The following is a 2,651-nucleotide window of genomic DNA, read 5'->3' on the forward strand; positions in this document are numbered from 1 at the left end:
GTCCAGGTCTTGGCGGCGGATACGTCTGCCCACCTAATGCGTGGCGGGCCGGATCGAGAGAGACTGGGTGAGGGAGGCCTTTTGACCTTTCCAGCCGGACTATCTTGACCCATCGCCTTGCACCGCAGTTGGAGGGACGTATTCATACGTATGTCACTCCTGGACACACTAATCCCCAGATTCCTACCCACCCCTCATACATTTTCCTTTTCAGAACGTCCTATCCTTCCCTTCCTTAAAAAGACCTTCCACACAGCATCACCTAAGATGACATAGGTCGTGAGGGAAAATATTTTCCTCAAAGCCTCCTGTGTGGAATTAATGTAAAAAAATACGCTTGCTAAATTCGCTAGTTCAATTACTGTATAGTTGTCGATTGTCGCAGGCCGGATTGATGACATTGGCGGGCCGTTGTTTGGAGACCCCTGATATAGACTATAGACTACATAATGAATTTACTTTATTGACAACTTTTGTCGAAATCGATTCAGAAATTTAGTTAACTATAATAGCTGCTAGTTTGTAATACTTTCTAAGGTTTCAAGGATTTGAATAAAACATTTAAAACAGTTTTAGGTTTAATTTATTTAACTAGTTTCAGGTTTATTCTCATACAATAATATATAAGTGTTTCACAGTTACAATTAGGGTTGCCAGATACGGGCTGGATAAAAAGTTATTATTAAGTCTCCAAACAAATAAAAGAAATCAGCACCTCTTTTTAAATAAAAATCAACTTAAGGTACATATTCGAATATAATAACTTAACTTAAAATACAAATTAAAACGTTGGTGAAAAAATTTACGTAAAGCATTATCTAACATTAAAAAAAAACTGAACTCAAAACAAAAATCTGGCAGTTACAATTCTCGTCTGCACTTAAGTGCAGCAAAATCATTAATTAGATCTTCGCAATCCAATTTCCTTAAAAAATCTGCTTCTATGTTAAGCAAAGCAAGATTGTTCAGCCTTTGCTCCGCCATTTTTATTTTTTTTTATTTTTTATAGTGAATACCTCACAAGAGTCCCAACTGCTCCAGTCTGGAGCCAGTGAGACTATGGCATCCACAATTGGGGGATGTTGTGAGGCTGAAGGTAAGTGGGGAAGGGAAAGAGGAAGGTGGGGAAGTACCTGGCTATTCAGATCTAGTCACTAAACACGGCTAAAGCCATTTGGAGCAACGTTTCAATTCTGAATGGTGGTCTTACACCAGGGCGATACTGGTAGTATCTTCCACTCTGGAACGTGCCGCAAATATACTATATATTATTTTAATTAATTAATTGTGAAATAACACAAATTAATCAAATAAAATTTATTTGCGCACGCCGGGTTCGAGCCCGCGACCTTCGGAATGGCAGTCCAATGCGTTACCACTGGACTATGCCGGCCGTCAAACTGTTGTGCGTAAATAATTTTTTACACGTCGTAAACAAGAAAATGGTCGTTCTCCAGAACATTTACTGGCGGGAGTAGGTACACACACACATTCGAAGAGCAATATCCACGTTTGGATAAATGGTTTGAAGATCTTCAGTTCGTAACCATTTTAACAAACTGAAAGCATTGTTTCGATCCTTATTTTTCACACTGCAGTGAGCACGAAAATGGAATAAATCACTAGAATAAATCATTTGCAATGATTTTGCCTTTTCTTCGACTTCAGACGGGCTTAGTTTTGTCAATTGAGTAATAAAATTAAATTTATTATAAAGTGATTTGTAAGCACCCAGTCGTTTTTTTAGTTCTGCTGATAAGGAATCGATTATTACTAAAAAAAGTAGCGATTCTGAAATTTTCGCGGCCGTTTTTTTGTTGCATCTCTTCACCTGTATTATTCTCGCCAGGTGTGACGCGTGAACTCGTCAATTGTCCATTTGGCTGGATCGTCGCTGATTTCGCACAGTTCCTGGTCCGGATAAGGCTGCACTCCTGGTACTTGTGGAACATCTTTGGCTTCTTCCTGTAATCCACTTGCCACATCGACAAAAATATCTGCACTTGAAGACACTAAAGAAACGTCAGTTGACATAACACCGCTACCACTTGGAACGTCGCATGTTGGATCAATGACGTGGTTTTCCAAAGAAATCGTCTAATTTTTGCGTTTTTTTAATTACATCCTGTTTTTTATTATCTTTTTCTTTAGCTCGCTTGCGATACTCAGCCCCACTTAACCTTTTCTTTCAATCCATATCTAATTATGCAAAATAACACTTTTTACGTGAGGTATCGTCCACGTCCTGTAAAATATTTTGATTTTTGTTAATATTGCAGTACATACACGTCGCGTCGCGAATACCTTTAAGAAATTAGAAAAACGCTCGTCAACTCGCTGCAATTGCTGTACGCACACTGGCATACTGACCACTGCCGGCACTGACTGCTGTCGCCTGTCGCGAGCGGGTGCGTATTTCCAATCCCTACGCGGGTTTGTTCCTCTGGAACGATTTCGGTTTACGAACGATTTTGGTCTTTTATTTTTCTGCGATTGATTTCGGTCCAAAAATGGACCACATTTCCTACCATTCGTAAAACATTTATTGTAATTATTTAAAACATTTTCTTGGCCAGCCGTTTATTTTAACACGGAGCTATTGCAAATTGCAATGCTTTATCTATTTTGACCATAGATGTCACAAATCCTTA

This window comes from Hesperophylax consimilis, chromosome 2, assembly GCF_061612785.1.
Source record: "Hesperophylax consimilis isolate HC1 chromosome 2, BYU_Hcon_1.0, whole genome shotgun sequence".
NCBI lineage: Eukaryota > Metazoa > Arthropoda > Insecta > Trichoptera > Limnephilidae > Hesperophylax > Hesperophylax consimilis.